We start from the raw sequence: 26946 nt of genomic DNA, 5'->3' as shown, positions 1-26946 counted from the left end.
AATACCCCGTAATGACATCGTGAAAACACGTTTTTAGGAATTCTTGCAAATTTATTAAAAATTAAAAACTGAAATCCCCCATTAACATACTGTAAGTATTCAGACCCTTTATTCAGTTGTTTGTAGGACCACCTTTAGCAGCAATTACAGCTGCATATCTTCTTGGATATGCCTCTACTAGCTATGCACACCTGGATGTGGGCAGTTTATCCCAATCTTCTCTACAGATTCTCTCAAACTCTGTCAGATTGCATGGGGAGCATTTATTAACTGTAATCTTCAGGTTTCTCTACAGATTTTGTATGGGGTTCAAGTTCGGGCTTTGGCTGGGCCACTCAAGGACCCTAGTCCAAGGTTGTGTGTGCTCTAGAGCAGTTTTTTTTTCAAGGACCTCTCTGTATTTGGTTCCATTCTTCTTTCCCTCAATCCAGACCAGTTTCCCAGTCCCTGCCACTGAGAAGTATCCCTACATCATGATGCTGCCATTAGCATGCTTCACCGTAGGGATGGTATTAGCCAGGTGATGAGCGTTACCTGGTTTTTGTCAGACATGGAGTTCAATATTTGTCTCATCAGACCAGAGAATCTTTTTCCTCATGCTCTCAGAGTCCTTTAGGTGCCATTTGGCAAACTCCATATGTGTTGTCATATGCCTTTTACTCAGGAGTGGCTGCCATCTAGTCACTCTACCATAGAGACCTGACTGATGGAGTGCTGCAGAGATGGTTGTCCTTCCGGCAGGTTCTCCTATCTTTACACTGGAACTCTGACACTGTTAGTGTGGCCAATGGGTTCTTGGTCACCTCCCTGACCAAGGCCGTTCTTGCCTAAATACCCAATCTGGCCGGATGGCCAGCTCTAGGAAGAGTCTTGGTGGTTCCAAACTTCTTCCATTTGACAATGATGGAGGCCACTGTGCTCCTGGGAACCTTTAATGCGTTGCCAATTTTTTTTATACCCTTTTCCAGATTGACACAATCCTATCTCGGAGGTCTATGGAGAGTTCCCATGGCTTGGTTTTTACTCTGCCATGCACTGTGAACTGTAAAGACTTATAAAGACAGGGGTGTGCCATTCTAAATCATGTCCAATCAAGTGAATTTGCCACAGGTGGATTACAATCAAGTTCTAGAGACATCTCAAAGATGATCAAAAGAAATAGGATGCATCTGAGCTCAATTTGGAGTGTCATAATAAAGGGTCTGAATACTTTTGTAAATGGGAGATTTCAGTTTTTTATTTTTAATAAATTTGCAAAAAAATCTAAAAATTTGTTTTCACGTTGTCATTACGGGGTATTGTGTGTCGATTGATTGTAAAAAAGAATCAATTCAATCAATTTTGAAATAAGTCTACAACACAACGAAGTGTGGAAAAAGTGGAGGTGTCTGAATACTTTCTGAAGGCACTGTATACTGTATATTAATTACAAGTTACGTTAGAAAACAAACAACTTATATTATTAATACTAATAAAAATAAGAATAGAAGAATAAAATAAATGTTACCAATGAAAAGAAGTCATTAGGCCCTTCTTGCTTATTTTATTACCAGCAGCTAAATGGTTTACAATTTCAATTAATCTATTTTTAGGATGCTATAAAGTCAGTTTCAGAACCCTATGTGTAAAGCACTGTCTACTGTTTTTTGTGTAGATTTATCTAAAATGTAATTTCCTTAGGTCCTTGATTAGTTGCTGATCCTGAAGTTCCCAGAATTGATTTGTGCAGTGTTTCTCAGGATTTTCAATATTATTTTTATTTACTTTCAATGGTAATTGCAATGTACAGTATACCAGCTGGTGAAAACAGAAACAATAAAATTACAAAGCAATACATGCAATAAAAGAAAGTACAGCAGTGCTAATACTGTACAATGTAAGTTCCACACAATATATAAAATTAAGTTTGTACCTAATGTTCTCTGTTTTGGTTAAAACTGCCGTACTAGATCCTGCAGTAGCACTGATTTATGCACCCAAAACACCCCTGAAACTGGATGAGCTTCTACTCAACCTGACAATCAGCTGGTTGCCGTGACAACCTGGAAGGCTGGAAGGGGATATATTCCACCTGTGCACAATTAATTCATCACTTACTGATATGTATTTGTGATTTCTCAAGCACTTCCTAACTACATCCTAGTGTAGTATGCTTATCTTAAGGATACGATGCCATAAATACAGAAAAGTTTAACCCACGTTAACCCACATTATCATGTGTGCTGTATCATGCTCTACGTATAAATATTTAGAGGTAATCCACAACAGTTACTTTTAACCAGCAGGATATTTAAGACCAGCTTCCGCAGTACCTCTCTGCTCAGAGTTTTTTCTCTAGTCTCTGTGTTCAGTTCTTTCATCCTGGCTCCATTCTTCACTAGTGCTCTTGACTACAGTATGTCTCTGAATCACCCCTATGCTTTGCCTCTGGTCTCTTCTGCTTTGACCCATCTGGTCTTGACATTGTTTAGGACTCTTTCCTGTGTTATGAACTTAGCTTGCTTCAACTACACTTGTGGATTTTCTTCTTGTGCTGTTGCCCTGTGTCTTAATGGTTTGGAAACTCGCTTTGTTTTCTACTTTGGCTTTGGACTGTGGTTCCCCTTTCTTCACTCCTCTGCCTGCCTGTTTTCTTCAGCCTGCTCGTTTGTCTTTGGTCACACTTGTATTCAGACCACTTCCTTAGAACTCTTCACTCAGGCAGGTAAGAGCAGCTGCATTACAAATGCAATTACTTTTATATAATATACAGGTATATACAGTATAAGCAGTTATATACTGTACAGTATGGTATATATTAACCACACAATGGTTAGCATTTCTGCCTTTCACTGCTGGAGCCCTGAGTTCAATTCTGGACCTGGGGTGCTATCAGACTTTGTATGTTCTTCCCATGTTTGCATGGGTTTCCTCTGGGTGCTCCAGTTTTCTGCATCAGTCCGATGACATACGGATAGGTTAATTGGCTTCTGGGAAAACTTGCCCTGGGATGAGTGTGTACATGTCTGTGTCCGCGTGTATCCTACAAAGGACAGGCATCCTCTGCAGGGTGTATCCCACCTTGTATCCATTGCATTCCAGGATAGACTCTGGCTTCCCCGCAACCCTGAAACAAATGAAATTGTTAGAAAATTGGTAGATTTGTTTGGTTTAATTAAGTTAATCAAGCCCAGAGTGGAAATTACTCAGGACACTAGAACATCACTCCTACTTTTTGTTAACACTGACAATGTTTCAACTAAAAGAAAGCACCTGCTAAAGCACAATGAACCTGGCCACCATATTTTGGCATTAGATTGGGAGTTCTGATCCAGAAGGAAGAGTGTCCACTGGTCCACAAACAGGAGCAACCTGTTTATTCAGGTCTCATATTGTGACAAGATCACACTTAAATGTGGTTAATACTGCTGTTGCTGCAATCTAAGAATTCTGATATCTTTGATAGACCTGTCACACATGTCCCTTGTTGAAATAATTCTCAGATGTCCTGCATATACAGCATACCTATATGGTGCAAGCGGTGCAAAACATTTCAGATGACAAGAGGCCGTTGTGCATGTGGATAGATGAAGCCCATTGCACTGTTTACATCTTCTTAAATATCTGCCTGACCTACAGTAGCATGTAGTGCTGGTTGTATTTCAGCAGACAAAACTGAGGTTTTACCTTGGATTTAACTTTTTAAATGTTGTACAGCCTCAGGTCTAATTTAGCTAATGTCACTGATTCCTCAAAACCAGGCTGTCATGAAACTATACAGTACATGTCTCTATTACATACTGTACAACATTGTTTAATGCCTGTTATAAATTAATTCCCCAATAGAGTGGGCACTGGTGCTTATCCACTGTTCCATTTTCATTTGTGCAATCAGCAGCCAGCTCTGTATCCAGTAATTGGTACCTATTAAAATCTTCTTACTATATGTTGCCTACTGTGACCTAATCCCATTCCTGCATCTTCTAGAATCTCACACTCCTCTGCTTTTGTGGCCCACAGCTACAAATAGTGATAACACCTCTGTTATCACTGTTATCTGTTAGATTTCTAAGATTGCCAATAATTCAAACAAAAAATTTAGAACACAAGGAAACCTTAGTTTTTTTTTTACTTTTTAGAGTCAACAGTGCAGCTGTTTCCTTTTAAATGGCCTTGATACTTCCCAAAAACTGCCGCCCAATCAGCTAAAACAACTAACTGTTAAAGGTTAATGAGATCAAATGTAAGGTTTTATGATGTACATTGGTTCCAATTAAATTATCACACCTCACCATATTACAGTAGCTACCACAGCGCCACTGATCTGTGCTGCTAGTTATCAGTTATAATGATTATGCAATACTTATTTAACAATAAGAACATCTTCAAACACTTTCCTCCATGATAAGATTTAACATAGTAAAACAGCCTATTTAGATTGTGTTGTAGTTAGTAGCTGCGACAGAGGAGCCTGTCACGAGGTACAGATAGCATGGGAAATACTCTATTCATACACCTTCCATTGAGCAGTTGTTAGATTAATTCCTGAGGGTGCACACTCAGGGCTTGACTTGTAACTGCTATTACTTAATTTCATATACATTCACATACATAAAACACATACTTAAACACGGGTATGAGTGAGTACTGTGGTGTGAATGGAGAGCGCTCTCAAAATGGATGAGACTCACAGTTTGTTTGGTGTCAGTACTTCCAAGGTGGGTCAGCCTATATTGGCCTCAGAAGGCCAAACCTAACCCCACTTCTCAAGGCTTATTTAAGGAGATGGGAAAAACCATGCATTGAATTGGAGAAATGGTTTGTTCCAGAGGGGGAGGGGCTTACAAGCTATTTAAGCTGTCTCCTCAGCCTAAAAGGTTGCTGGTGGTTGGTATGTCAGGTAGTGTGACTGAAAACAGAGAGAAAGCGATAAGGAGGTTTTATCTTCATTTGAAGAATTAGTTTTGTTTCTTTTTGGGTTTTTGTTTTTCTGGTGTGGGGGACTGGGAGCACTGTAAATAAACTGCACTTCTTTTAATTGAGTGTTTTTGCGGTGGAGCCATTCTGTTATAAAATGGACCTACTTTGGCCTTCCTCAGGCCATTGTGTGACAGTAGCTAACATAAGAACGTTATATGTCTTCATTATATGTCTTCAGGTTGCAGTAAATCACAGTATAAAGCATATTATAAAAATTGGAAAAGCAATTAAAAAGGCCATTAAAAAAACAGAACAGTTACAGTATATTAATAAAAGTGTGAAATTTAAATTTAAGGGATGTAATTTAAAAAGAGAACAATGCCTTACTAATTGCTCTATGTGTAATTCTGGTACCTACACTATAAGAAATACTGCCGGTCTGGAATCACTCGAAAGGAAAGCAGACTTAAGGGAATGTCATACTTTGAGGACTTTATCTGATTCAAAGATAAAAAATTCTCCAAGGGTTTAAATATGTGAAACAGAACCAGAAAACACAAATGGAATCTAAGGGGAAAAACTTTTCCAAATGTGAACAGGAGGCACTTTTTTACAGTACATAATGGAGCCTGGAACAAGCTGCACGACCATGTTATTGAATCAGATTCCATTGATTCTTTTAAGAAATAGCTGGATGCTGATTTTCAGAATAATTATCTGCTAGCTAGCAAATGAGACAGAAGTGCCAAATGGCTTTCTCTAATTTGTCAACTTTGTGATTTTTCTCAGGTAAACAAATGTATATGCCTGAGTCTGTTCTGTGCAAAGTGCACACCATTTAGATAGATAAGACTTTATTGATGCCGAAGGGAAAATGAGGTGTTACAACAGCCCAGCCCAAGACAAGCAAAAACAGACATCAGAATAGACTAAAAATTAAAATAAGTACAGCAATACAAAATAAAAATAAAAAGAGTTAGGTGTGTGCAAAATATGCTATTAGTTACTGTAAAACAATAAAATATGTGCAAAATGTGCATACTGTAGGTACAGTATATAAAGATTGAAAGTACCACAGTATAAACAGTAATGCAGTGTCCAAAACGTACATTAGTGCAACATGCTGTCCATAGATGAGCAGATGAAGGGCTAACAGTCCTAGCCTAGGGCAGTGTTATACACCTTGACAGCTGCCGGGAGGAAGGACCTGTGGAAACTTTACCTTGAACATCGTAGCTGGAGCAAATAATTGTTTTATTGCATTAAAGAAATGTTATGGTTTAGTTATGTTATGTTAAAAATTATGTTTAACTTTGCTAATACCCAGCTTCCTATTTACACTGTCCCTTATTTTGAATACTTATTATGTTTATTTAATATTCAAAATTTAGTAAAAACAGAAGTGAAGACTGCCCTTTCTTACAAATATATATCTCATGCAGATTCAACAAGTCTTTACATTTGCATTTTCACTGATTAGAGTTTGTAATGTTCTCCTCACGCCTGGATCTTGCACTGTGCCAATACCTCGACACCTTCCTCTCTAGTAGATCACCCCTACCTCTCTTTCTGTTTGCACCACATGGTGAGCAGTAGACAGGAAATGCCAGGGCATGTAGAGAGACCTAGCAGAATAAGCCATGAAGCACGGAAACTGAGTGAGTGCTGCCAACTGTGGGGTGTTACATGGGGAGACTTTCGAGATCAGGATGTAATTAGTTACTGACATTTAGGAAGAGCTAACTGATCTGTGCCTCACCGTCTATTCTTGTCACAGGTAGTGTCCAGAGCCCTCCTAGAGCCAGACTAGCAGGCCGCCTGCAGCACCCCCACTAGTGAAGGCTTCTGCTTGGCCAGAGTTCTCGACAGGGGACAGCATTGCAACACAGCCAAGCCAAGGGGCCAGCCAAGGACTGCAGTGCACTGCCTCAAGCCTCACCCCTGGAGAAGAAGACTGACCACTAAGGAAAGAGAGCCTGTAGACAATGGAGGCAGGAAATTCTGCTTTAAACAATGCCTACCCACCAGGGTTCCAGTCCAAGTGCAACCAGATCTTGTAAGTCATGTCAAGAGATGACAGATGTGTTCCTCGGGGACTAGGAATCGGGGAGTCTATGTAGTCTATGTAGTAATTTCAATCCCCACAGATCTTGGACTGTGCCATTACCGCCAATCTTGCACTCCCTATCCCCCACTGCACCCTATATAAGAGAGGGCTACATGCAAGACGTCACCATCGAACGGCGCCATCTTGAAACCTGTATAATTGTTACTAGTGGCATTCTGTGTGGTACAGCAATGCTACCATGCATGGCAAAGAGATGCATTACAAAGGGTTGTGGCAACGGCACAGAGGATTAACGGATGTGATTTACCATCAAGCGGTGTGATTCACACCATCCACTGTCTCAATAAAGCCCAATCCATCAGTCAGGATCTCAACCATCCTGGCCACAAACTGTTCTCCTCCCTACCCTGGCAAGCTGTAACGCACTATTAAAGTATGGACCTTAATGTCACGAACAGTTCTTTCCGGGTCCTATGCAGATGACACGATCCGGAATTGTGAAGAAACACTAGGGAAAAAGTCATGTAGGAGAGGGTATGGTGTCCAAGGGGTGCAGGTGTCCAGGGGGAGTGAGTCCGGGGCGAACGATCCAAGAGAAAATCCAAACGGGTAATCCAAGACAGAAGCAAAGTCCAAGGCCAGGAGATCCATCCAGGGGATTAAAACCATGAACCGAGTCGGGACCGGCAAAGGGAGGGGAATCAGGAACAGAAGGTTAAAAGCATAACGGAGCCAGACGCACCAGGACCCCGGGCTCTCACGAAGCGGAATTCAATGAGGAACACTGAATGATGTCAGCGTCTGGCTTTTAAGGGAGAACAGAAATAAGAAGCAGGTGCAGGTAATGGGGCTAAGCGAGGAAGGGCTGGAGCGCCCTTAAGAGGAGGAGTAGCGATCGTGACACTTAAGGCTTAAGAACAGCTTATGTCCTGCTGAAATACACATCCTTAACAGCTAACTGCAAAGCCTCAGACTCAATGCACGTCTGCACTATACACTTTTTGCATGGTCTACCATGTTTTTTTTCACTACTGTACATATATATTGTTCTCCACAACATACAGTATTTGAATAGCACACCTCTGTAATCAAAGGGACAATCTCTGCCATGTGAAGCTGCTGACCTCTCTCCTGCTTTTTAATCTATGTTTGAATCATATATCACACTCACTAAGCCATGAACAATTCACACATTATCCTGACTGAAGTAAAAAGGTTATGGATCTTCCAGCCCTAACCCTAACCACACACTTTTTCTAGCCCTAGATTCTGTGCATATCTGTCACTGGATGACATTCTAATGCAGGAAATCAGCAAAAGTCAAAAAGAAATGTTTCATGTTCATGTTTCCTTAAATAAATGATTAGTACCTCAAAACCCCAAAAAATGCATTTAAAGAGTTTTTCAGTTAAAGGATCTAATACATTTGTGCTAACAAATGTATAGCACTCGTAAAAACCTAAGCTCCTAATAATATTCACATATGGCTGAGTCGTGTTTCGTACTTAGATTTTCATTTTTGCCTGCTTAGTCTGTGTGACCATCCTCTACTAATCCAGCTCTGGAGCCGATTCAGCACAGTATTATTTATTGCCTTAATGTAAACCTACCTACTGTTGCTAATACATGCTCAGACTATGTATAGCAAAATATTAAATGTATTATTTTTAATGATCTGACTCATATCAGAAGACTTGGAACTTTTCCAAGAAATTTAACTTTGAAACAATAAAACAATGAGATTGCCTACATGGAGGAGATAAAACAACTTGCAGATTGGTGCCGAACCAACAACCTATGTCTCATTATGTCTGACCCCATTCACCCCAGTCATAACTTGTTTGTCCCCCTACCATCTGGCAAAAGGTTCCGGACGTTCTAGTCACACACAAATAGTCTCCAAAATAGCTTCTTCCCAGAGCCGTCAAGCTGGTGACGCCCCCACTCCCTCCCATCATACTATGATCTCTCCTCACTTCTTCCTGTACCCACAATGACTGTACTCCAACACCACTACATACACGACAACTGAATGTAAGTCGAAATTGTACTTAAAACTGTACTAGTTGTAATATTTATTTTTGTCTTCTCTTCTGTTCTATTTACATACTGCACCTGAGAGATTAATGAGAAACACTTTTCACTTTACTAAGCACCTGTGTACGTATAATGACAAATAAAGTTTAATTGAATTGAATAAATCTTCGTCAGCAATAGCACGTTTTTCTACCCCCTTTTGGATAATACTTTCAGACTAAGAAAATTAATTTGTTAAATTTTTACTTTTTTATCAACATACTGTATGAAAACAAGCTTTCTTAATCTAACTTTTTAAATAGAATGGCTTTTGTATTATATTCAGAAACAAATTTAAGGACTAAAATTGTTGATCAATACAAGTGTTTTCCAGTTTTCAAGATTTGGATGTCTTGAGGCATGATCATCTGCTCCGTTAATGAAACCTCTTCACATGATTAGAGTGTTTTTGCTCTGAATGGCACAGTGATGTAACATAATTGCAACCGTGTGATGAATAGGCTGATTGGGCACAGGAGCAGAGGCAACAACTAGCAAATGACTGATAATGAATCATTTTGTTTAAAGTGGTTAATATAATCTTACACATTTAACAAAACATAATCAAACCTAAAACATTTTTGTCACATAGTTTTATATTCAGCTTCAAATTTTTATCATATATTTTGATTTTTTTTTCAATAAATTAACCTATTAAAACCATTATGATTGCCTGACACTTTCATTCCCTGGTAGTAATTTACTGATTTTGTTTTTTTACCTTTTATAATATCATGACCTTCAATTTCATACAGTATGTTAACTATTAACCTTTATTCCATTGTTTGGAATACAGTAGATGGCAAGCGAAAATTGTATTAAAAGCTTTGAGATCAATGCTGAAGTATTCATTGCAATATATTGCATAGACATAAGGAAAGAAATGGTCCAGAATCTGATGCCTTCTTTAGTTTCTTTGTATTCTATGGATGTGCTGTTCGTCAGAATGCAGACTTTTTGCACTTTATCTGTGTACATTTTGTGCACAGGAAGACTTTATCTAGGGCACCAAGGAACACAAGAGTCAACTGAAACCTGCTGATCACACGTCTTTTTGTCTCTCTGAGTGCAATAATGAACTTAATATTCCTGTGTTTTTTGGGACTTTATTATATTAGTTTACTACAAAGTAAAACTTTCACAAGCCTCCACAAATCCTATTTTTTGGGATCAGAAAAAAAATGACTGTTTATGACTAGAAATTAGAACTGTTGTATTGACAAAGTTTATGGTTCACTTTTTACATACAGTTTTATGTAGATATTAGATGTGAGAAAAAAATTGAGGGAACAAGGCTAAATTCAATTGTTCCCTCAATTTTCAATTTCGATTGCTAAATTGTTCTAGTAGAAGTTATTAATAGGTGCCTTTATTCTGAAGTGCTACCGAAAATGTATTAATGTAAAAGTGCAGTCTAGTCCCAATAATTGTAATGAGTTTCTATGAGAAAAAGTCACATTTACTGATGTTCTTTCTGTGGTGGTTTAATATCATTCAAGACAGTGAAGAATATAATTTTGCTATTTATACTGTCAATTACGTCAATCTATAGATTAGAATCCCCACCTCATTTTGTTCCTGAACTTTATATTTTGCAGACCTGCCTACGGCATTGACATTAAGTGTAATTAATTTACAACAAACATGATTCATAATAATAATAGTACATTCACCAGAATTACTCATGGCACAGTACGTGGGAAGTGCAGTACATCAATATTGTGCTTTTTTATAAATAATGTATGTCACATAGTTTTTTAAAATTGTTTATTTTAACTACTTTTCATAAATATATATAAATGTAAAAGCCAAACAATAGCCCATTTAATTGAAGAACGACATAAGTGTTCATGCACAACAAAAATGAAAGACAAATTATAATGATAACTTTATTAATAGCCTTATACTGTACTGTATATAATGATGACTGCAAAGTTTTTCGAAACTTTGAGATGTCATGCATTTAAAAAAAACACATTTTTACTTCATGAGTGAAATATTTGCATTATAATTATCTTTCCACATACTGCAAGACTGCCATCAAATTGCTCTCTTGCCTTCTTTGATTTGTTATGTATTTTTTGCTCCATTGATCTTTCTCAGCAAGTAAAGCTGAAGAGTCAGGATACATTTATAGCCTGTTCTATTTGCAGCTTCATTTGTCAGGTGTAACCGACCTCAGAATTAACTGAGAATTCTATATTTTTTATTTGTGCTTTTCATTCTGTTTCTTTCCTCATCTAATCCTTTGGATTAAGGACCTTGGTGCGTGGCAGTTTTCGTACTGAAACAAAAATCATAGAAAGATGTGTTTTTATTGGTTGTGATGACTTTTAAAAGCATACAGTCTCTAAAGTATGAGTTGTGGCTGGGGTGCTTCAGTCTTGGATGACCAGTGTGTCTATAGTTTTTCTATGCCACTTCAATGCCAATGGTAGCAGTGGTTAATTTGATCCATTTAAACAAATATCAAGCTTATTTTGGTAATGAAGAACTGAGTTGTAATGTAAATACACCTGCAGATACTAGCCTCCAGGACAGAGCCTGGTGTAAATAGACTTTGAGTTCTGCTTTTTGCTAAATATACTTTAAATAGAGTGTATATACTGTATATACAGTAAGAGAAATTCAAAGTCTGTTTAGACATTTCTGCCTCCAGTGTTTGAGAGCAAAAGCTAAGTGACATGAATATATATTGATGCTCCAAAAACATTTTTTTGTGCTGTTTTTATTTAAAATATTTAAATAATGTGTAGTTTTGGCTCTTAGAAATGTGAATGATCTTATTTTTCTTTGCTTGTTTTGCTTTAATACACTATATAAATAGAATATTAGGACCCTGAAAGGGCTGGTGCATGTCTCTGCTAATCTCCTGTAATGTTAAAATAAATGCAGAAAAAGCAATAACCTCGAACTGTAGTTTAATATAAGCCCGTTCACTTCTTGTATAATGACTCATTTGGAAAATAAGAACTGCTAAAGAATTATTGTAGACTTTCCTAGAAAAGAATACAAACACAGAAGACCTGCGGTTTATCACATTGAAAGATAGAAGAAATTGAGAAACAGAGAAATTGTTTTTTATAATGCCTGGAACAACCAACCTTTCTTAACCAATAAAATACTGTATGTATTGAGCATTTCAGTCTTGGTTTGTCAACAGCAGAAAATTAAATTGCCTAAACTGAGCCTTATAAAAGAATGAAGTGCAGTGTAAATGGTGTTAGAACTCTTCATACTTGCTCCTGTTATATAGTATACTTTATCAGGGATATGTTTGTTTTGATAAAAAAGTACTTGCAAGGCAAACATCAAAATAAAATGACATGCCTTAAATAAAATGCCACATTTTAGTGTGGAAAATTTTAAGATCAAGTATTGGAAAAACAAAAGACTTATCCTAAATGCTGCTTTTATGAGAAGATGTGAAGGTCTGGAAATAGATGTAAAAGTTGATTGGAAATTGTCAGAAATTGAAATATGTCTAAAATAACAGTATTTGGGCACTTCCATGCTAAGTGTCATTACTTTCATCAGCCTACGGTAATTTTTCTAGTTTTTCAGGAACTGTAGCTCACAGAATGTAAAAGTCTATACAGTACAGTACATCTAAAACTAATACAACTAATGCATCTTTTAACCACCTAAAATGTCACAACCTTATACTTTTGAATGTTCCATGGCCTCTGCTTGGCCTTCTCTCATCTGTTCCTTCATCAGCTACTTGTACAATGCCATCACCTATTTCACTGCAAATAAGATAGAGACGATATTTCAGTTTGCATGCAGCAGCATAATAAGTGGTACTACTTTAGCCATGCTGGTACTGGTAACACTCATCAGCATTTAGATTCTACATGTTATTATCTCATGGAAAGACAGGCTCCATCAAAATACAAATTGTAATAATAAGATGAGAAAACGTGGGAGAGGAAATGAGTGATCCATATGCATGGCTGTTGTTCTTGTTCATTTTCATGTACTCTGTTGATATGGGGGTTTCTCTTGCAGCATGAGAAAGATGTTTTTCATAACAAAATCAGACTGAAAGTATATTAATAAAGAAATATTTGGAAAACTATGCAAAGGAGAACTAATCTTGTGAATCAGTTCTGAAATGATTTATAAACCTTGAAGCCTGGGGAACAGTTAGATTTTTTTTTGATTAGCTAATATTTTTACATTCTGCAATGTCAGCTCCTTGATGAAAAAAAATCCAGCATATGCTCTTTGGAAGATGAGTCGGTGTGGAGTTTCATCTTCATTGGCAGGATAGGTGTACACATTTTATGCATAGTGTTTCCAGGTTTTCATTTCTTGCAACTGGGCATCTTTCCAATATCTTTAAGAATCTGAGTTCTTAATGAAAGCTCAGGAGAGTGAATAACCTACTAACCTGATGCCACTATATATAAAAAAGAATGTTTTTCTTAGCTATTCCAATGTTTCTCGTTTTGTTTTTCATACACTGAACTGCATCAATACAGCACTTAATGCACCTTGGAAAGAAATTTCTAGAGTTTTTTTTTGCCTCCTTGAGTTTGAATCGTCAGCATCAACTCCTACAGTACTTCATGGGACTCTGCTTCTTCATGAACCTTCCATTAATAAACCTTCCTTTAATAAAGGATCGATAAAGACTTCTAAGAGCCTCAATTGATCAATCTCATGCGTCACCATCCCTCCCAGGTCTTTGCAGTGGCCCTCATGATCAGGGTTTGCTTCACATTATATCCTTGTTATAGAAGGAGATTGTTTCTCCTAAATTCACTGCTCCTGCCTGGAATTGATGTCTCCCCTGTTGCATTCAGTGCAGAACCAAAATAGGGTGTCCTTAAACAAATGAGGTTCTGTTAAACAAAAATGATCTGTTTTGCAACTTTTATCTCTTGTTCAAACAACGAACCAGAGCAGAACCCATGCAAAGTCATTGCTCTTCTCGAACTTGGCTCAAGTTGATTACATCAGAACCACAACAACTGGGACTTCAGCTTAGACTCCGACCCTAGAACTGCACCTCTTTTTGTGTTTTAATGTTTTTTCTTGGGTATGTCTAACATTGATGCCTTGTTGGTTTATTCTTGAGTCCATAACCATGTGTAGTAATGCTTCAAATTTAAAATTTCAACCTGGACATTTGTGTAGAGAGCACCATTATGTGCTACTCCTTGTGCTACTGCTTCTTTACATCACCTTTTCCTATTGTTTTCATTCTTCTTAATCTTTGTCTTCTCCCGCCACTACCAGGCATAATCTTCTCATTATCTAAATTCTACGAATCTACGATTCGAAATGTAATTCTCTCTCTCTAGCAATATTTGCATCAGCTCTTAATTAAAGAAATAATACTGTATAGGGCTCTACTCTCCTTCATTGATTTAGTAACTGACTGTACATTTAGATTTACCTACATCCTCTGAGAGTCTGTTTTATCATGAGATTAGACTTAGAGTCTACATTAGACAGGACATTTATAGTTTTCCATTGGGGGTTCCATTTCATGCTCATAGTCAAATGTTTTTGCTTACTCTGCCTTGCATGCCAATACTAAAATAGGACTAATTTGTCTGATACTATTTAGAAAGGGATTGTTTTTGAAAACTCTTACCGGTCCGACACAAACTCTTATTTCTATCTTCTAGCCTAATTTAATAAGAAGCTAAGCAAGTCAATACCTGGTCATGGAAACCTTCCATGGAAACCAGGGCTGCTGCAGTTCTAGGGTCGGAGTCTAAGCTAAAGTCCCAGTTGTTGTGGTTCTGATGTAATCAACTTGTGCCAAAGTCGAGAAGAGCAATAACTTTGTATGGGTTCTGCTCTGCTTTGTTGTCCTACACAAATGTCCAGGTTGAAACTTTAAATTTGAAGCATTACTACACACAGTTATGGACTCAAGAATTAACCTACGAGGCATCAATGTTAGACATACCCAAGAACAAATATTAACTGACAAAAAGAGGTGCAGTTCTAAGGTCTGAGTCTAAGCTGAAGCATTAACTGAACTTGGTGTTATTGCTCTTCTCAACTTTGGCACAAGAACTGGGACTGGCACTGCTCCCTCTGAATCAGGATTCTCTAACAGTTTCCCCAATATGGTAACTGTAGGAGGTGGCACCCTTTAAATGAGATATGACAAGGGATGCTATTATGGCAGAGCAAATAGGACAGTTGCCTACATTTTAGGGCTCCCTATTTTTTATACTTCTGTTAAACCTGAAAAATGTTTCATTACAGACAGTTAGCCAGTGTTTGCTAAAGCTCACAAAAGCAAAAAAAAAAGTAGACAAAACTAACACCTGTGCACTGACTCCGAGAGGGAAATTTAACTTTGAAAATATATTCACAATCCATGAGACATTTCTATATGAATAGCTATTCATTTAGCAAAGGATACATAGTGTTTTTTCCTAAACTTTATTTAATGTTTTCTTTGTATTATAACAACAAAGATTATTATTACACTTTAGACTTAAGAATGATTTAAGATGGAAGATTTCTTATAATCCTTCTGTGATAAAGTGTGCCCTTCTGTGATGGGCCACTGCGTAAAACCGTAGGAATCAAAGGAACAAGTAAAGGTTTATTCCATGCTGAAAAGAAAAGAAACACAACGTTTCAGCTGTGGAGCCTTCTTCGGGTGTTTCTTTTCTTCTCTTTTCAGCATGAAATAAACCTTTACTTGTTTCATTGCAGCCTGCGCATGCTGACGCAGCTACCCACCTGAACTACTAAAGCATAGGAAAAATGCCACTAAAAGAGACCCCTCTAATAAGCAGAATATCCCAAGTCTGTGTTCATTCTGAAACTCTGTAGTGGTATACAGTATATGCACGTGGTTCTTCTCAGTGATAGTCAAGGCAATGGGTCAGAGGTCACTCTCTTTCATCCAAAGGATGATCAAGCAATGAGGAACCTGCAGGGTGGATACAAAAGGATGAACTGAAGTTGAGAAACCACAATGGTCGGAAAGCAACCCTAAACAACATTCTTCACTGCAGCTTACTGTAGAACAGTGAGCATTCTTTGCATTTGTCATATTAGGAATGAATGCAGAGAGTTAAATTGAACATTTTCAAGGCCTTGGTGCAACAATCACTTTCTTGTGTGAGACACCTCTCTTGTCATCCAGGATGTAACTTGCTATTTCATTTTAATGATGCTGCTTAACAATAGAGTTTACTCCAGCACTGAAACTTTTAAACTAGAGATGAGATGGAGTACTTTCTCTAGGAATGGCCTTCAGAGTTATTGTTATTGTAGCATTGTATTTTTCAAAGGGGTGTGGAGCTTCATGTGGGGCTCCATGTTCAGTCCGGTGGGCCTGGGTCTTAGGTTGGCTAATGATGGCCCTGGACATTAAATTGAGGTCATGACTGTTTGGTCTTTATAGAACCCTGTACCACTGCTCATACATAATATAATCCAAGTATATTTTTTCACAGTCTGTCTGATCTGAACTTCCACTTTTATTCAATTGATTAAGCTATTTCTCAACTCACAATCTGATCTTTTGTGTAGTTGGGCTGCTGAAACATAATGGCTTCCATTTGATATTCAGGGTGGATCCAAAATGTTGTTTGATGGAATTTGTTAAATGATACTGTACATTCTGTACGTAAAAGGAAGTTAAAACACAAAAATGTGCAGCAAAGTGAATTACTGTAAAACTTAAGAAAAGAAACTTGCATTGAGTATCATTAAGTATAACAATTAACTTAGTTACAAATGACATTATAAGTGTAGCTCTTTGCTCTCAGCAACAGACGCTACCCACACACTGCTACTTTTATGCTAATAATTCTAATAAGTGCTTTGTACCAGAAAAGATAAAGAATAACTTTTCCTGTCAATAATCTGAGTTTTTAAATGCCAGTAAAGTACTTTGCATTTGTTTTATGGATTCTTATCAATATAAAGACACTACTCAATTTTTTATTTGAAAACAATATATACAATAGGTTTCTTTGTCAATGTTAATACCTCCCTATTATAGTATTTTATAGTATATGACAGTGGTGTTTTATTTATCATTTTTACTTAGATATCTAGTGAAAATAAAAGAAAAAACCCAAACAAGCATGTTTTACTGTAGGTGTAATATCTGATACAGAGCTCCTGCTGAAATACAAAATCAGGGGCAAACCTGATTTTTCAATCTTTTTCGTTGAAAATTGCAGTTGCAGTAGCTTAAAATCATAGGGTCAAAGACAATATTAATTGCCTCCTCCATGAACTGTGACAAGTGAGTAATTTTCAGTGTAAAAAAGTCACATCAATAGGTTACTGGACATTTGAACATCCTTATCAGCGTTATCAGGAAGCTGTTTCCTACTGGTAACTGTCCTACTTTGCAACCCAAAGCCTATCTGGGAAGCATTGGGCACAAAGCAGAATTACAACCTTGAAAGGATGCCAGTCCATCACAGAACTGATACACAAACACATTGTTTAGAAACAATTAGTCTAACTACATATCAGTAGAAGGTGGAAGCAGACAGTAGAACCCATGCATCTGCTTTGTTGTCTCAGAATCCAGACAACTTGCCACCATTGATGGAATCATGAATTCAGCAAATTGTACCTACAAGTTCTGAAGAAGACTGTCAGGCCTGTTTATCAGCTGTTGGTGAGCCCAAAGGGACACTGACCTAAATATACAAGAAGATCTACAACAGAATGGTTGTACAAGAAGATGAAATGATGGATTTTTGGATTGGCCAAGTCAGTGTCCGTGCCTAATTTGGTTTCCACATGACAATGAATTGGAAGAAGCAGACAAAATCCCCTACTTCATAATCATCCAAAGAAAATCTGAATAGAGCTAAGTATTTGAACCTTGCTAGAGAGAGCTTGCTATTCTGTGGTTTTAGGGAACTTCTGTTTCTTGAGTAAGAGATTGTTTAAAGATGACCTTTTCTGCTTGGGGGTGCATTTTTGAATAGGGAGATAGGCTCCTATTTATTTTATGGCATCAGGATTTGCAGAGAGAGAGAGATTCAACTAAAACTTGTATTGCATTTTTAATTTTATTTTAAAGGCAGCTTATCTCTTATTTTGGCCCCTGTTGGCATTATTTAAGAATTGAATACTTAGTAGCAGTCTGGGGTTTTCTGGGTGAATAGGACATTAGGCCTCTGGAACGCCTTGTCTGTGAACTTGTAAATACAGGCACTTCTGTGTTGTATGTTTGTGTTTTGTGTAGTGTAGTGTTTGTATTGTCATTGTTAATAAACATTTGTTTAATCAAGTGTGCCTAGATTATTACTCTTTGCACCAAATTTGTGCCAGAGAACAAATAATTCATGTGCCCCTAATTATATAAACCACTCAGGTATATTCAAGTATAAATTACTTACAAGTTATGATCAATTATTTTACTTTTTGACTAAACCTCTTGGTTAGTTACTGAATTTTGCATTTTCATAACCCCCCACTTTTAACAATACCCCTAAGATCTCTGAGCAGCACACCTAGTCAGTGCATAAATCCGGATGAAATGGAAAAGAAATACCACAGAACATTGGTCCCAGACATTGAATGGCAATGGTAGGCCAATTTAGTGCATATGCAATAGTTTCCAGAGTTCATCAAAGGGTTTATTTTGTTCTAATGTGTATAGAGATGTTGTCAAAATACTTTGACAATCAAACTTAGTAATTCATAGTCTCACACATGGATTCTAAATACAGTATACAATATACAATACCAAAACATTCATTACAAAGTAACAAATGTAAAATAATATATCTGTGAAGCAAAATGCTGTGATTCAAAAGGTTAATAATAATGTGTTATCGTCTACCCTTTTGGTTTTATCTGTTTCATACGATTGCTTCATATTCATATGCTCTGATACAAGTTAATATGCATAAGTCAGATTGGCAATTTAGTTGGAGAAGAAGAGGAGCCAGTGAGTTAGTTAACAAAAAAAAAAATGAATTGGGTGCTACTGTAGGTTTTAAGGTGTGACATCACAACTGGTGATTGATTGAGTGTGTTATCAGGTAATGTCTTGGTACCCACCCTGTGGGTCCCTCATTGATGAATCTTCCTTTGGGTGATGGACAGTGACCTTAGAGCCGTGCTCTTCAGGAGAAACAGACTACAGACTCACTGGAGCCCATCTGCACTATATTTCATTGTATTGTACAGCATGGGATCAGCTTTATGATGCATCTTATCAGAGGGGCATCTTAGCCACATTCCTCTGCATTTACAGTGAAGCCCAAACTGCCTTGTTAATGCAACACAAAGATTATTAGAAATCTTTAATAACCCTTCTAAGTGAAATAATATGCCTCGCTGTTGGGAGTGGGGAGGATCATCTAGATTTAATAAACCTGCTGCTCTGTTTGGCATGTAAAATAACAGAGCCAGATAGCACAACACATCTGTATGATTAAGGTGTTAAATAACCATGGACATCCAATTTACCAGGAGATTTTCAAATATTTTTGATGTGTTAATTCAATTATTATTACATTATTCAATTTAATTTAGCAACAAGCTTTCAAGCATTATTAGAAAAAAGATAGTTGACTACAGAAGGTGTCCTTGTATATTTGACTTAATGGATTTGTTATATGCCTAGAACTATTGTTTCGAAAGTTATGCAAAAGATTAATTTCTATCTTAATTATACTGTGAAAGTATAGTCGTCTTAAAGAGGGGTTCATACTTTTTTTAAACATAAACACTCTATTCCTAGAAAAGGAAGGTAATTCATCTTACTAGACTGCATTCCCACAATGGAGCTTATCTTTAAAAAAATACCTGTGGTCATTGTCTTTTGTGTGACTTAGAAAAGCTCCTTTTTTTAAATGGCAAATATTTTTGTAATATAACGGTTGCTGAAATCTAAATTACAACCCAAAGGAAAATAAAATAATAACTCCTATTTCAAACCCTTAACAGTGCCATAGTATTACACTGAAATAATATTCCTACATCTATAATAAGGCCTTGAAGGAATCAACTTTGTTTAAATTATATTTTTAAATTTTATTTCCCTTTAAAGTCATATATAAAACTATTTGATTTCAACCCTTTAAAAACCACTGCATCTAAACCGTTTCTTTAATCTTTAACATAAAGCGCTTTGTAAACACAGCTTTCACGTGTTTTTACTTTTTAAAGACTGTAAGAAGCACAGATCTACCATGTGCTCTGACTTTGGTGCCAGACATCTCAAAGCATTTACATTTCACTGCCTGAGATGTCTGGCACCAAAGTCAGTGATTTTATACACACTACCTTCTTCCGGTGTTTCATATCTAACAATCTAATAATAAAGTAGGCCTCCAACTTTGCATGTCCTTTTAATTATACAGAATAATTTTTTTTTTTAATCTTTAACCTTAGTCATGAGAGTGTGCGCACTGCAGGGACCTGTGTGAATGGTGAGTGTACAGTATTTGTGTAGTGTAGGCCTAAATGAAGCAAAACCAGGAGTGGGGTGCAAAAAACATTTAAAGACATAGCTCTCAATCTTTTGTGTAAACACCTGGCATACCTTTTCTTTATAAAGACAAAAATATTAATGAAGTTCTTGTTGCCAGCCATCTTTCGATGTCCTCAGTGATCGATTAATCGATTTCATTTTGGGTTTTAAACATCTAATAATCTGATGCTACACAACAGAAGATACACAAGAAATGCTTTGCATTGTCTTAAAATAAAAAAAACAACAACAAAACAAATAGGTTTGCGTAACAACTATTCAAAAATTAATGTCAGGCCTCGGCTCTCTGGCCATACTTTTGGGAACAGTCTTTTACGTCACCTGAATATAGATATACAATATATTATTTATTATATAATATTATGCCAAACATTGAGCGGGAAATAAGTAAACTGATTAAAAATATTAATGATGATCCTGTACCTCATGATTACACCTGCTCTGTTGTGCGTGACACTGTGGAAGCAAAATACAAACTTGCAACTTATGCGTTCTCAACTTCAACTATGTGCATTCAGCACCAGAAAATAAAAAAAATATATATTTTAAAAAATGCTTTATTGTCTGAACAATTAATCAAGCATATACAGTACAGTCATCTGACATGAAGTGAATCTTCTCCCCCCATTCCTCCAACTCAGTGACGCAGGGACCCAGCATCAGCACTTCTGTGTTTTCTCGTAGAGTAGCATCCCGGTGTTCAGCATTCGTGTTTTTCTTTTCTTATTGTGAGAAAGCTCTAACGTGAACCCTAAACTATGGCTTCAAGTAGTGAATCAGGTGGTGAAAAGAAGAAACAACATTCGGTGCCTACTGTACATTGAATAAAAAAATTGAAATATTAGACGATCTCAGAGGTGGCATATCAGTGACCAATGTCGCTCAGAAATATGGCCAAAATGAATCCAGATTTGTGCACTAAAAAGAGTGAAAGACAAATTTGTGAAGCTCTTTTTATTTGCTTTTATCTACTGTTTTATGCTTATATTTAATATTTTAAATTACTGTAAGAGGTTAGAAGAGGTTTTTTTTATAAGGGTTTTAGGGTAAAACTTGACTATACGCAAAATTGGCTTTATGTGCTACTCAAAATCCCAGTCCCCCCATAAGCTGCAAGTATGTACTGTATTTGACTCAGGTTGTGATATTGTATAAAAGAAACATTGAACATTTTTTTTACAAAAATGTACATTTAGAAAATGTTTGAGAATGTTACCTTGTGGTTACCTCCACGATCCTTTCATTTTTTTCACAGATTCGAATCAAACAGAACCCCAGAGGCGAAGAATTCTGTATACAGTATACATTGTATCTACATAGAAATTTATAGAAAGAGTTCTTTACTCCCTTCTTTCTACAATATTGGAATTTTGTCTCTGAAACAGGTTTTAACAAATAAAACTGAAAAACAAATATCCGTGTTGTCCTGAGACAGTTCTTTACTGAGAGTGTGTGTTTGAGTGCAAATGGATGGATACACTCAGGTGGATGCTGCACATTGGTGGTGGTGGAGGGGAGTCCCCATTACCTGTAAAGCGCTTTGAGTAGAGTGTCCAGAAAAGTGCTATATACAGTAAGTGTAAGCAATTATTATTATTATTAAATGGATTCCCCAATCTCTCCCCAACATACCAGGTCTGTTTTTGGAGTACAAAGCACTTCATACATTTTTTAAAGAGTGGTTGAAACTCCTTTCAGGTGTCTGAGATGCTGGAAGTGAGATTCAAATATGTGGGGTATTCTGTCTCCTTTATTTGTCCTTCAACACTAAACCTCCCTGAGCTGCTTTGTGCAGTGAGCCCTACATCCTAGGGTAACTCCCCGGGACTAGAATCTCCTCACTTTAACTGACTCTCGGACTTGTCCAGGCCAATCTCACATCCTGGTGACCTTTAAAGAAGGACTCTCACCTGAACATTATTTTAAAGTACACTCGAGCATGTACACTGACCAACATACTGCCTGACAATGACATAGTGGAGTGGAGATGGTTGGGGAAAAATATCCCTAGAAAAGGCATCTGATCTGTGCATCCGTTCAATACTAATGGACTTCCATCTTTTATTTAGACTTTCATGAAAATTTTACATTTTAGGTATAAGTAATAGTATAATACAGAGCAGCCATATCACCCTGCAACTTACGATTGGCAACCCACTGAAGTTAAGCAGGTGTGAGCCTGGTCAGTACCTGGATGGGAGACCTCCTTGGAAAAAGTAAGGTTGCTGCTGGAAGAGGTGTTGGGGGGGCCAGCAGGGGGTGCTCACCCTGTGGTCCATGTGGGTCCTAATGCCCCAGTATAGTGACGGGGACACTATACTGTAAACAAGAGCCGTCTTTCGGATGAGATGTAAAACCGAGGTCCTGACTCTCTGTGGTCATTAAAAATCCCAGGATGTTTCTTGAAAAGAGTCGGAGTGTAACCCCAGCGTCCTGGCCAAATTTCCCATGCCTCATAATAATCCCCCTCTATAAATTGGCTACATTACTTTGTTCTCCTCCAAGCCCCCCCTCCGACGGCAGGTGGAGCGACGCTCTGGTTGGAGTATTCTTGGTCGCATTTAATGGCAAAATCAGCTCAAAGATTTGGTTCAAACCACCAAATGGAGACGGGCGTGCCGACAAGGGGACCCTGCTGATGCGGGATTAACGCTAGGATGAGAGAGAGAATAGGATAATACAGATGAACCCTGAGGGTGCACAAAATATTTTCTCAGCTCTGTAACTCTTATCTTACATTATGAATTGTACAAAAAACAGCTGAGAATGATTGAGATACAAATCTCATATGAACAAAACAGTATTGCTGATTAGAATGCAGTAGGACAAATGTAAAAAATGACATTTTTTTTATAAAAGCAGAAATACAAAACTCTGAATTCAATTTTCTTGATTTTCAATTAAAAACATATTGTATTTGTATTGCTGTTTTAGATTCATGTGCAATTTGTATTACACTAATTTGTATCATACTAAGCACACTTCAGAGTAGGAGCTGCAAATTCAATTTGGAAATCCTCTCACCTTTAACATATGAAAGCACAGTGTCAATTCTTTCTTTGTAACTAATCTTTACTAATGATTTTATTATTTTAATAACCAAAAAAAGAAAATTAAAACAACAAAAAGGCAGCAAAAATCCTCCCTTAATCCCCTGAGCATCACTTTTTTTAAAATAAGAACAACAACTTGATCACCTTCACAGTACGCTATGCAAAAGCATCTCTTTTGTGGAAGAGACACTAGTTTGGTTTTAGTGCTGTGGTGCTGGGGTGGGGGTAGAACTATCATTAATGTACTGTAAATGAAGTGTACAGTACAACTTTCAGAATATAATGTTGACAAAAATGTTTTCCCTGTGAGTCTCCATATAATGGAGAAGTCATAAAGGTTAAAGCCTTTAGGGTTTCAGAAAACACCTAGACTACTCCAAATGGTCATGTAAGTAAATCAAACTAATATCATACTGAATCAGTATGGAAGCCCGTTTCCGCCAGGGAGTAAAAAAAACGTGTTATGCAATTCTGAGTTTCTAAGTCGGAATTCAGAGTTTTTAAGTCGCAATTCTGAGATATAAAGTCGCAATTGCGAGATATAAAGTCGGGATTCTGAGATATAAAGTCGCAATTGCGAGATACCATACCGCGTTTTTTTTTACCCCTTGGCGGCAACGACCTTCCATAAATCAGTGCAAGGAACAAAACAAAAATAATAGTTTGCAGAAAAAAGAATGGCACAATCAAGAGTTTAAAATGAGGTTTTGGAAGTGTCATCAAGAGTAAAAGCTGATGTGGTAGAACATCCAGTCGAAGTGAATTCTGTATTAAAAAGCTGATTTGCAAGCCAGCCCAACATAATAAAATTTCCAGATGGGAGAGAACTCTTCTTCTAAAGGTGTTGTGAAGCTTCAGCCTGAGAAAGAAAGTTCTGAATTTTAATGGAAGAAAGATATGCTTTGTATTAAGCACTTATTTTCAGACTCATTCAGACAGAACAGTGAACTGCCCCTGCCATGTTACTGAGATAATTACAAAGGAGGCCATGAAGAAGTATTTTCAAAATTGTGTATATATCTTGTGCATGAATACACAGAGCATAAATACACAGTACTTTCTGCAGCTCCTTTCAGCTAAGTTATCATTAGACTATGCTGCTCATTCATCTGAAACGCAAGGCATTGTTACATATTTAATATACAGTGCCTTAGCAAAAGTATTCAGACCATGCACAGTTTTTCAATTTTGTTACTTTAAAGCTGGAAGTCATGACACTTTGAAGTAACAGTTAATATTTGTAGTAATTAATAGCAATGCATAATGCATACCTGTACATTCAAACCATGAAATAAAAGGAAGTAAACAAATAATAAACATAAAAGAAAAATGGAAATGTCATAATTGTATACTGTAAGTTCCTGAATAATATGATTGATTTTTACAATGCACTAATTTATCCCCAATTCCTGTTTGGTTTCCTTGACAACAGCCCACACACACCTACATCTATTCAAAAATGACTCCTTGTATGAGATTATATAGACAGTAAGATTACAAAAGTACTGTGTGTTACCCATGAGGAGCACCTGAGGGGTCTCCAAACCTCTTAAAGGACATTTATTACATATACAGGAGGCATTTTTTATTTGTCTGAATGTCATCTGAATATTGGTTTAGAAATCTGCACTCAAAACCTATGATACAATATTTGGTGGAGAGATTTCTTGTTGTCATCAAGTCAGAAAAATGAGGAATTATATTTTCAAAAATTGAAAGCCCACAACACATCAGAACAGATGTACAATATAAAAAAAATGTTACTTTTTATAAAAAAAACAGACAAACTGTGTTTGGGACAGAGATCTGATTAACAATGGCGCATTATAACTTTATTTCAAGAGAGATCATAACTGAGAGGACCAATTTACAAACATTTAACTCCTCAAATTGCTCTCCCAAGCTAACAGTATGTCACAGGAACCATATCCTCTTGCACCATGCTGATACACATACAGAGAGTGAACCTGTACAGAACAACAGAACTATACCCTTATATAGTATTGTATATCCCCTCGGCTCAGTAGCCATCACAGTACTATAAAGTAACAAACTAATAATAATAATTCCTTACACTGGACACTTAAAGCGTTTACAGGTAATAGAGACTCCCTTCCACCACCACCAATGCGCAACACCTGGATGATACAAAGGCAGCTATAGTGCGTCAGTACGATCACCACACATCAGCTATCAGTGGGGAGGAGGACAGATAGATGAAGCCAATTCATAGATGAGGATTATTAGGAGACCATGTTTAGTGAAGGTCAATGGGAAATCTGGCCAGGATGCCGGGGTAACACCCCTACTGTTTTCCAAAAAAGAGCTGGGATTTTCAATCTAGACTTTGGTTTTACGTCTCATCCCAAGGACAGCGCCTTTTTATAGTGTCCCTGTCACTATACAGGGGCATTAGGACCCACACAGGATGCAGGGTGAGCGCCCCCTACTGGCATCTCTAATAACTCTTCAGGCAGCAACCTTAGTTTCTCCCATCCAGGTACTGACCAGGCTCACACCTGCTTAGCTTCAGTGGGTTGCCAGCTGTTTGTTGCAGGGTGATATAAAATCCCATTTTCTCTCATACCCACCATCCCCAGAACCTTCCCCAACTGGTGACTCTCCTTCCTCCTGTGTCCCTGCTGTCCAGTGGAGGCTGCTCTCCCTTTCTAACAAAAAAGTCCAAAAATCCATATCACATCGTAGCATTTAGGGGATGGATTAAAGACTTTTTAACGAAATAGTTTCATATTATCTCTAACAGTATTGCAAGAAATCCCTACATCTACAGAAGATCCTGTATATACAGTACCTGTTCCAAGGACCCCAATAGATGAGCATAAACTGAGGAGTCCCAGTGGTCTGTTCTGTATGTCTGTAACATTTTGTGTATCAGATGAAACAGAAGACTTGTGCCCCAGGGTGTCCCAGAAGAACACATTGTAGACCAAAGACGCAGATAAAAAATAGGTAATCGGTAAATTGTAGTGTGGATTCTGGAATGTAATAGTTAGTTGTTTTTTTATGACATCTGCCAGTCTGAGTTCCAAAATCAGACCACAGGGGAAAAGAGAAAGGAAGACCACCAGGTAAAAGGGTAGGGTTTTGAACAACAAGTCAATATGATATACAGTACCTAATACCACAACTGTTTGAATTTGAAATAACAACAGACAAATTGTATTTTACATTGGTAAAGGGAAATCAGAAAATACATTTGAACTTGTAAGGCATGTTACTGTGTCATCTTTGTCCTCCAGGTGGCTGAACTGATAAAGATACTCACCCAGGTTGAACTCTATGATCACAGGTTCAGGCCTGGCTCGTGACTGGAAATCCCCTAGTGGTGGCAGACAATAGGTTGAGCGCTTCTGAGGACAGGATGGCAT

At 37.4% G+C, this 26946-nt stretch overlaps 1 pseudogene; it reads right to left on the bottom strand.

Moving 5' to 3' along the window:
* Positions 1 to 422: 422 nt before the first annotated feature.
* LOC148840872 (uncharacterized) lies at positions 423 to 26946 on the bottom strand (annotated as a pseudogene).

Source organism: Atractosteus spatula, chromosome 1 (genome assembly GCF_055471065.1).
Source record: "Atractosteus spatula isolate fAtrSpa1 chromosome 1, fAtrSpa1.hap1, whole genome shotgun sequence".
NCBI lineage: Eukaryota > Metazoa > Chordata > Actinopteri > Semionotiformes > Lepisosteidae > Atractosteus > Atractosteus spatula.
The sequence above is the reverse complement of the archived record's forward strand: the minus strand, read 5'-3'. Positions and strand labels throughout refer to the sequence as shown.